This window comes from Toxorhynchites rutilus, chromosome 2 (assembly GCF_029784135.1).
Source record: "Toxorhynchites rutilus septentrionalis strain SRP chromosome 2, ASM2978413v1, whole genome shotgun sequence".
Classification (NCBI taxonomy): Eukaryota; Metazoa; Arthropoda; class Insecta; order Diptera; family Culicidae; genus Toxorhynchites; species Toxorhynchites rutilus.
The window spans coordinates 64,499,771-64,510,090 of NC_073745.1; the positions used below are offsets into that span (position 1 = coordinate 64,499,771).

Sequence of the window (10,320 nt, forward strand, 5' to 3'; positions counted from 1 at the left end):
GTCCAAATTGTTACTTTGTTGTTGTTGGGTGGTGGTAATTGCATTTGCCGGAAGAACGAAAGCAGTAGAACAGATAAAAAAAAAACTAGACATTGGCAAGGTCTCGACGGATAGAAACGTGCTTCCCTTCTCTGGGTCATTTCCGGGTGGTGGTACTTTTTTTTCTACCCTCCTGTCTAGGAGTTTGTTCTACTAATTGGACTGGAAAAAAATCGCGAAAAGTGCGTTGTTGCTGAGCAAGAGTAAAAAAAACAGCTTGCCTGCGGCAAACTGGCTTCTGATAAGTGGAAGTAAATTTCCGAGAACAGGAATGGTTATTGGGGCTCTTGTGCGGAGCTCGAAATATGGTTCTCAGAATTCTTTTTTCTAGTTTTCTCCCGACGCAACTGAAGAGCATACGCGTAATACACTTTATAGAATTTTCATAGTTATCTCCAAAATTCTCCAATTCATTATATCATTCCAATTGAGTGAAGACGAACACAATGAAATAATGACAGCTCAAATCTGTCACTCAAAATGCAACCTGAGCCCCTCAATCCCACTCATGTCCATTGGGTTCCACTCAGCTGTAGTAAAAAAATTTTTCGAGATGATACTAGATCTCGACGTTTCATGCAATTTTAAAACATTCGACATACATTTTTTTTTCCGAAAGCCCCTTGGGTGATTTTTCGATTTTCAAAAAACTCAAACTTTGACCGCTTTGCGCCACTCTCCCTTAAGTCCGATTGAGCTGATATTTGACGTGGGGTGTTTTTTCAAGGTGGTGAACATTTTTTATGGGGTAACTCTTTGAAATTAGGGATGACCATTTTCATTGGCACCCTCATGTTCATAAAGCGTGATATTCGTTTGGATAATGCTTAACATTTTTCAATGGTACAATAGTCTGTTTCAACAAAATTAATTTTTTCAAATTTTCTTTATTGCCATCGATGACTAGAAATATTCCGGTTCGATTGCTGCAAACATTTTTGCGATCTGTCAACAAATGGCTGAGTTATAAGCGTTCGAGGTCTTTCATAAATTCGTGACATATTCAGTTTTTAGATGTTCATTTTACACTATATATTCTCTTGTCGAACGTACTACAAAATTCTACCTCAAAATTTTTAGCCATATACCAAATGTCATGTTTTGGACGAAAACTTAAACAAAATGTTTCTATGGATTCTATGGCATCATGATCAAAAAGACCCTGTCTGATCGGTTTTTTTCGGAAACATAAAAGTTGGTTTCATGACAAAATATATCTCAATAATGAAAGGACATATCTCTCTATAATTTTTATATGTCACGCAAAAACATTATCGGCTTTCCAAAGAATATTAATTAGACCGTTCCTTAGATTTCGATCGACATTACAAAATCCGGTTTTTTTTTCATTCGCCTAAAAATTACACTTTTGAGGAGTAGATTTTTTTTTCCCGGAATGTTAATCAATAAATCTTTCATTTGCTTCAAAAATATAAAAAAAAATCGGTATCGGGATGGAAATTCGCTCGTATACAGAAATTCCGTGGAAAAATCTGCCGAAGAAAATTTGCTCAAACCATTTACATTTATTCCTTATCGCTGCCATACAAATGAAATACAAATATCTGCATAACTCGAGAACTTATCAAGCAAATGGAACCAAATTTGGCATATGGAGGCTTTAGGGAGCAATAAATGTTTCTATAGTGGTTTGACACTCCTTTCCCCTCTCTAAAAAGGGGAGTGTTGCTGAATAACTCGAGAACCAATCAAACAAATGAAATCAAACTTAGCACATAGAGGTTTTATGGTCGATAAGCGTTTCTATGGTAGTTCCACCTCCCCCTCTGTAAGGGATGGCTGCCATAGAAATGAAACACAAATTTCTGCGTAACTCGAGAATTATTCAAGCAAATGAAGCCAAATTTGGCATGTGGAGGTTTTAGGGTGCAATAAAGTCATCTGGCACTAGTCGTGCTGCGACTTTTCTCATGTCCAAAAAATCAATCACAATATAACGAACGATCTCGTGAGAGATATTTCCTATCATTTTGTTGATGTTTTCATCAGTTGGAGAGGCAAATCGTTCGTCTTTTCACCCGTGTTTTCAATATAGTTGAGTCACCAGATGTGTTCTGCAAGATTTTCAATGTTTCGGGGAATTTTTTTTTGCAACACAAAATTTCGGAAAAAAAATATATTTGACCAATAGTATTATATATATAAAAAAACGCCGAGCAAAGGAAAGTTAACTTGTTCTTAATGACGCTGTAAACGAATTAAATGACAGAACGCGCTCAAAATTGACATTAATACTTCTGACAGTAGGACCAACTTCAAAATAAAAGAAAAATGTTCATCGGGAAGATTTGAAATTACAAATTCTCGGTATAGTCTTTTTTAAGTCTTTTTTTTCTTCTGAAGGGTTGTGGTTATTCATGACATTGATAATTTGTTTCCTGGGGAGCTCTTCGCAGCGAACAATCGTGAATCCAAAATGCAGAACCCTCAATTGACCATCGTTGTAACAGGGTTTTTTCATAAATAGTTTGCGTTTCTGTTGATTTCCGGCTCTTCGTGTACGAAAATTCGATTGCAATTAAGTCACATTTGTGTTGGCTCATCGCGAGCAAGAAATTGTATGAAACTATGAGAAGCAACATTTGTATAACATTTGTATCTTCTCAGACAGTCAAGCAGCACTTAAAGCCCTCAATGCTTTCAAGTGCTATTCAAAAATTGTCTGGGAATGCATTTGCCTTTTACGACAACTGTGTCAGAGAAGTTCGGTACAACTGTACAGGATTCCTGGCCATTGCGGTATAGAGGGAAATGAACAAGCAGATGAACTCGCAAGACGCGGCTCAAGCTCACCCTTCACTGGTCCAGAACCATTTTGTGGAATTTCTGAATGTGTGTTGAAGAGTGAGCTGAAGAAATGGGAAGACCGGGAAGTAATGGCCAACTGGATGGTTGTACAACTCAACCAGTCAAAAAAATTTATCACGCCGAGTATTAAAATTACTCAACAATTGCTGAGTCTTAATAAGAAAGACTTCAGCACATTCACTGGTCTTATAACAGGACACTGTCCGAGTAAATACCATCTCAAAAACATAGGTTTAGTGCAAGATGATATTTGTCGCTTTTGTAATGCCGAAAGCGAAACCTCGGAACACTTGCTCTGCAAATGCGGAGCACTAACAAGACGCAGACTTCAACACCTTGATAAGGCTATTCTGGAGCCCAAGGAAGTTTGGTCTGTGTCGCCGATCAGGACTATAAATTTTATCAAACAGATTATTCCTGATTGGCACCTATCTCGCTATAGCTTTCAGTCTACTTCTTCATCAATAAGCAGTAGATAAGCTTGAAGCGTAGTACAAAAAATGGGGCATACCACAATAGTTCAAACTAATGGACGCAGTGGTTCACACCCAACAAGGGAGAGAATGAGAAGCAAAATCGTAGATGATCGTGTCTTGACATTGAATAGTCACGGATGAAATTACCCAACCGTGATTTAAAGTTTTAAAACAGCATTGAGCAATTCCAAATGACAAAACATGAGTATTTTCGATTCGAATGAAAGTTTGTATTCCGTTTAGGTTGGAGGAAATATGAGTTTTCCACAGCAATTGGGAATTTGGGCGTTTAAACATCAATACTCTATAACTCTTTCTAAGACACTATTTCGGTACGACTCATAGTTTTTGAGATATAAATTATCAGAGATTAATCTTACTAAAATCGATATGCTCTTTTCAAAAGTTACACTTGAGTCAACTGTAACTTTAAAAAAGTGCGTGTCAATTTTAGTAAGATAAATCTTTGATAATTTATATCTCAACAACTATGAGTCGTACCGAAATAGTGTCTTAGAAAGAGTTATAGTGTATTGATATTTAAGCGCGAAAAAATCTACACTGAGAACACTTTTTTTTATTTAAAAAAAAACTTGAATTTGCAATATCTAAAATATGTATTTTTAATTTTTTTAATTTTTTCATATAAAATAAAAAAATAAAAAAAATAAGTCCAAGATGGTAAAACTATTTTTGACGAACTTTGTGGAACATCGAATTTTTATGGATTTTCGAAAATTCTATTCCTTTGAGTTTCAACGTAACCTCTAAACATATATTTTTTCCATAATGATGTATTTGGAAAAATTTGAAGTTATAGGCAAATTTATAAAATTTGATGAACATGACGGTATAATCGACAAACATGTTGAAAGGGCCTATCTATGGGCCTGATCACGAACGTCACTTCACGTTGAAAACGGAATGAAATGCATACAAATCGCATACAAATCATATCTTTTTACCGTGAAGTGACGTTCGTGATCAGGCCGTATATATATAAAAAAAAAATTTATGTTGTTTTGGGGTCGGGAAACGTTCTTATGATAGTTCGAGAACCCTCCCCCTCTCTAAGAGGGGGCTGCCATACAAATGAAACACAAATTTTTGCATTATTCGAAAATTAATCAACCAAAACAAACCAAATTAGGCATGTGGAGGTTTCTGGGTGCAATAAATGTTTCTATGGTGGTTAGACATTCCTCCCCCTTCTCTAAGAGGGGGGTGCCATACAAATGAAACATAAATTTCAGCAAAACTCGAGAGCTAATCAAGCAAATGGAGCCTAATTTGGCATGTGAAAGTTTTTGGGGGGGTAAGAAACGTATCTATGGTGAGCAGAAAGTCCTCCCCCTCTCTAAGGGTGGTGGGGGGTGGTGTGTTTGGCTGCCCTACAAATGAAACACAAATTTCTGTGTAACTCGAAAACCAATCAAGCAAATGGAGCAAAATTTGGCATCTGAAGGTTTTACGAGGCACGAAACGTTTCTATGGTGAGCAGACACCCCTCCCTCCTCTGGAATGGAGGGGGTTCCAAAAAATTAAAACACATATTTCAATCAAACATATTCCAACCAAACAAGACAACTGAAAATTTTCGGAAAGCTCTGAAGAAAATGGGAAAATTTGCAAAATTTAATTCCCATATGTACTACAATTTCATAGTGACAAGCGTTGTTAGTCCATTTGATATTTGCGCTAACGAAATTGATGTTTGATGAATGTGGAAATTGATTTTAATGTGACAAAACTCACCCCTATAGCTTCTTCTATCTATATAAATAACAAATGTATCACCGAATGTGTTGATAAGAGCAAAACTCGAGGAAGGAATTGTCCGATTTAGGGCTCTTTTTATTCCATCATATTTTCTGTATCAAACATTCATTCCATGTAACGGAGAAACATGTTATTTGCAAGTGGTTGGAAAATCTTGAACGAGGATTGTGTCTGGAAATAATCCTCTAATGATAATATTATAATGACGAGTTTTGGGAGAAGTACTAGGAATTTTATAGTAAAAGATGATTTTAAAGGGTAGATTAGAAGATCAATCAATGAACAGCTCAGCGATTGGACCCATAAACGTGCGCTTAGTAAGAAAACGTGAATGTGATAACCAAAATAAAGTTTTGGGCGGTACGAAGTTTTCCGGGTCAGCTAGTTTAACATAAAAAAGACAATAAATTGAAAAATTATTCTTTAAATATCTCGAGAATGGATGAATTTAGAAGGTGATTGATAATGAGCTTCTTTGTTTTAAATCACATCAGGATTCTTAATTTGTGGTTAAAAAATTTTAACAGCGTACAAAAATTCGATGTTTCGAAAATTCATAAAAATTCAATGTTCCACAAAGTTCATCAAAAATAGTTTTACCATCCTGGACTTGTTTTTTTAAATTTTCTACATGACTTCTATTTCATATGAAAAATAAAAAAATTAAGAAATACATATTTTAGATATTGCAAATTAAAGTTTTTTTTTGCAAATCAGAAAAAGAGCACTAATTTTTTTTCTCAGTGTATATATTTTCATGTTTGCACTATTATGAACTAAAATTTTTTACCAGTCAAGTTTCTACCATTCATACTTTTTCTATAAGACAAATCTCGTTTATTGATGAATTGTCACAGATGATGCCTTATTCGGGTAAGAATAAGGTGACGCTCTACCACCCCCTCTTGCAGGTGGTGAATGTGATCATCCGCTGAGCGCGCAGCAGTAGTAGTCAGCCAATGTGGCAACGCAATGGTCTCGATGAAAAAAAAAACGCAACACAACAATGAAGGCGTTCCCATTTTTGAGAGGAACGGTTTTTTTCTTCTTTTTCTGCATTTGCATTTGGATGGCTCGCATCCAAATCGGTCAACCGGTGACTCCCGCCCCCACAACCGAGTATGTTCTACCGAAAGCAGCGTCAAAAAATAAACTACGAATTGCGATGCTCGAAGGCGCCGCGCCATCGATCGATCGGGTCTCGATGAACAACCGAAACCAGCACTTGGTATGTTTTCTAGGGTTTCCATTTTTATGTTTTTCTTCTTCGAACACTTGGAAAGATTGCTGGTTTGTAACACAGATGCACAACATCCCGGAAGCTTTTGACACTGAATCAGGTGATGCTCGCTCTCCGGTGATTGTATGGTGAGGAGATAACACCCTGCGGGTCTTAAATATTTGCTAAGGTCAATTCCTTTGCTTACAGCTAATTGTGTACACCGTAAGAACAGAATATACATGCACACAGATGTGTGCACGCAATCGTTGAGTGGGTGATCGAGCTTCACCACTTCTTCTAGGCACACACATACAAACGCTCGACCTTGGAACTCTCCGACAGCCAAACTTTTCGCGTACAGTTGCACTTGATCTTTGTGGAAGGGAAGCGCGATGCGCGATGATCCAGCAGCGATTTCAACAGACCGATCACTTTGTCGCTTCGTTGATTTGTACTGTACTGTGTACCACTTGTAGTATATGTATCACCGGAATGATTGTAAATTAGATTAAAAAACCCACTCTTGATCGCGCGCTACCGACTTCGTCTTCGTTTGAGGCGCACAACAAGCGCAAACGGATCCACGCGGATGAGGCGCACCGTGGATGCGGATGCGGGGAGCAGCAGATCTTCACTCGCGGCGGCTTGATTACGAATCAAGGTGATACACTCGGGTCTGGCTAATGCCCACACTTTGGAACAACAATACAGACACTCGCACTCACACTTTTGTGTATGTAAATATATAAAAATAGCACTCGACTGCCAACAATCTCTATTCTTGCCTCGTTAAGATAAATTTTTATGACACTTTTAAATTTGCTGATGCATATATATGATGATTAGCCTTACGGAGACGACTTTCGCGGTGTATAAAACTAGATAAAATTTTTCCCCTTCGAAGAAGTTCGCATCACAGATAACAAGGGTCGCGCACAAAATCTGCTCCACTATATCATAATACTGACGCGAACAACAACACTACACATCGAATTTAAAAAAAAAACACTGGTATATCTCTCTCTCTGGCAACTACTTAAAATTTGGTAAAATTCAAATTGACACCGTTCTGCAGTAGGGAGCACCCACTACAACAACAACAATATATGTATGCACTTATTACATAACAACAACTGCAATTATCATCTTCCGGATTCGACTCATCGATCCGACGATCTCTAATGCGGTCGCGACACCACACACAGCAGCGTTCCGTTTCGTTGCTCGCGACGTTCTGCCGCGTATCCCGACGACGGTCAAATCTTCGCACGAGGACACACACACTGTCCTTTCGGTACTTGCTCGCTTGGCTTGCTCAGGACTCTCGCGGCGCGTTCAAACACAAAACACATCTCACAAACAAAAAACTTGTTTTATTATGATTATTTGCTCTCTTCGGTTGAAGCTTTCTGAAGCCGTCGTTAGTTGGATCGGACCTCGTGTGCGCCCGCTCCGAAGGCCTACCGAGGGAAGAATAACGTGTGCGGCATGTTGTTGCTGTTTTGAACCTGCTGCCGCTGCTCTAAGCTCGAAGCTCGACACAACAAAACAGAGCATTAACTACTCTCTCGCGGAGTGTTTCCGTTGACGCGTTGTTGTTGTTGTTGCCTCTGCGACTGTAGCATGCAGGGGGCGTTTGCGTCGCGTTTCGCAGCGTAGCTGCAAGTCATCCTCACATGTACACAACATTCGCGCATTCCAACGGGGAGGTACGCGTGTTTTGCTCCCCCCTTTGAACTTCTCCCTTTCGCTCGTTCGTGTGACACGAGCGTTTCTCTTCCATTCCAAGCGAGTAACTTATCGCGCTACATCAGAAATTGTCGCACCACTGTGGATGTGACAGTAGTAACAGTAGCGATATTTAGACGGTGTGTCAACTCGAGACAATGTTCAACATTACATTATTAAAGGATGAATCATCAAAAAGAAAGCTCTCTTCCCCAACGGTGCACCGTAAGAAACCTAAAGTGACCCTCGGAAGATTGTCTAATTCCAAGGGTAATAGTAATGAAAAAACGAATCCGAAGGCTCCTTCTCAGCCAGTTCCTGGTTGCAGCAAGGATTTTACGTCATTACCCAGAAAAGAGAGAAATAAAAACGCTGCTCCTCGAACTTCTCGTAGAAAATTCGCGTCTAATCGAGGATTGATAGCTTTTTCGGACATTGTGGACTTCATACTAAACACGTTAAAAATTCAAGACCCCCTCAGAAGCTTTATTTCTGCCTTGTTTCCATCTTTAAAGTCATATCTTAAGCAATTGACTGCTTCATGGCCCCTCCTTGCATCAATCATATCATTCGATGGATAATTCCCCTAGCGTAGTAGAAGATATGATCAATGTGCTACAATGGAACTGCCGTAGTCTAGTGCCAAAACTAGATTCGTTCAAATTTTTACTTCAAAATTATGATTGTGATATATTTGCCCTCTCTGAAACATGGCTTTCTTCTGACACTGAACTCAACTTCCACGATTTTAACATCATTCGCCTGGATAGAAATGATTCTTATGGAGGAGTACTTTTGGGGATCAAAAAGTGCTACTCTTTCTGTAAAATTCCTCTCCCAGCTCTATCAGACGTCGAAATTGTCGCGTGTCAAATAACTGCAAAGAATAAAGAACTTTGCATAGCTTCAGTATACGTTCCTCCAAATACTAACATTAGCCGTAGTCATCTTTGGAATCTAGTCTCGATTCTCTCATCCCCAGTTCTAATTCTGGGTGATATGAACTCTCATGGTACTGGGTGGGGTGATCCTTATGATGACGCCAGAGTGGCTATTTTTTACGATTTATGTGACGATTTCAACTTGGCTATCTTGAACACTGGTGAAGCGACACGAATTCCAAAACCTCCGGCTCGAGAAAGTCGTCTCGACCTTTCTTTTTGCTCAAGCTCGTTATCATTAGATTGCCAGTGGAAGGTCATCAATGATCCCCATGGTAGCGATCACTTGCCAATCAGTATATCAATCAAGTGTAGCCCGCAATCCACTGAACCATCACGAGTTCCATTTGATCTAACAAGGAACATCGACTGGAAAAAATTTGCAACGGCGTTAACAATCGGTGTCGAATCAATAGATATACTTCCACCATTGGAAGAATATCGATTCTTTGTCGATTTGATGTATAAAAGCTCACTGGAAGCACAGAAAAGAAAAGTTCCAAGTGCTCCGTTTAATGTGCTCCGTGAGAATGGTCCGTCCAGTGGACCTCTGGACGGACCATTCTCAATGCTGGAATTTTCTATGGCTCTTCTTTCATCGAACAACTCTTCACCCGGAAGCGATATGATTAAATTCGTTCTTCTAAAAAATCTTCCCGATATCGCGAAAAGACGCTTGCTAGACTTATTCAATACCCTACTAGAAAACAACATTGTGCCACCCGAATGGAGACAGGTCAAAGTAATAGCAATTCAAAAGCCTGGCAAACCAGCATCTGACCATAACTCATACCGTCCGATTGCTATGCTCTCGTGCATTAGAAAGTTGTTGGAGAAAATGATCCTTCGAAGACTCGATCAATGGATCGAGACAAATAATTTGCTATCAAGTACACAATTTGGGTTTCGCAAGAGCAAAGGAACAAACGATTGTCTAGCGTTGCTTTCTACAGATATTCAACTGGCCTTTGCGCACAAGGAGCAATTGGCTTCAGTATTCTTGGATATTAAGGGAGCTTTTGATTCGGTTACCATAGAAATTCTGTCAGACAATCTGGACAGATGTGGACTTCCTGGAATTTTGAATAACTTTTTGTACAATTTGTTGTCAGAAAAGCGAATGAACTTCACCCTTGGACAACTGACAACTTCCAGAAATAGTTATATGGGTCTACCCCAAGGCTCATGTCTGAGCCCCCTTCTTTATAATTTTTATGTGAAAGATATTGACAGTTGTTTGGCAGAACAATGCACGCTTAGACAGCTTGCAGATGATGGTGTGGTTTCCGTCAGAGGTCTCCATGCC

The 10,320-nt window shown here is 39.0% G+C and overlaps 1 protein-coding gene across 28 annotated transcripts in view; it reads right to left on the bottom strand.

Moving 5' to 3' along the window:
- LOC129764888 (MAP/microtubule affinity-regulating kinase 3-like) overlaps positions 1 to 7,823 on the bottom strand; it is a 171,749-nt gene extending 163,926 nt beyond the window's left edge. For 22 of the 28 annotated variants that reach the window (XM_055764468.1, XM_055764486.1, XM_055764465.1 and 19 more), the window contains exon 1: positions 6,551 to 7,823. The gene's annotated coding sequence lies outside the window, so the exon portion shown is untranslated. The remainder of the gene's footprint in view (positions 1 to 6,550) is intronic. The other 6 variants (XM_055764461.1, XM_055764458.1, XM_055764462.1 and 3 more) reach the window with 5 other exon arrangements.
- Positions 7,824 to 10,320: the final 2,497 nt, after the last annotated feature.